Below are 360 nucleotides of genomic sequence, written 5' to 3' on the forward strand. Positions count from 1 at the left end.
AGAAACTCCACCGTTGAAAATACATAAGTGAGAGGTTCAGGCATGGCCGAATGGCCAGCCCCCATAACGTGATCACAGGATTCAAAATACAATCCAGGATGATAATATGATAGTAAAAAGTTCTATTTATAATAAACTAGCTCCTAAGGTTTACATGAGTAAGTAATTGATGCATAAATCCACTTCCGGGGCCCACTTGGTGTATGTTTGGGTTGAGCTTGATCTATCCACGAGCTGAGACTTCTCTTGGAGTTGAACGCCAAGTTATAACGTGTTTTGGGCGTTCAACTCCGGATCATGACGTGTTTCTGGCGTTTAACTCCAGACAGCAGCATGTACTTGGCGTTCAATGCCATGTTA

This window comes from Arachis duranensis, chromosome 3 (assembly GCF_000817695.3).
Source record: "Arachis duranensis cultivar V14167 chromosome 3, aradu.V14167.gnm2.J7QH, whole genome shotgun sequence".
In the NCBI taxonomy this organism is placed as follows: Eukaryota; Viridiplantae; Streptophyta; class Magnoliopsida; order Fabales; family Fabaceae; genus Arachis; species Arachis duranensis.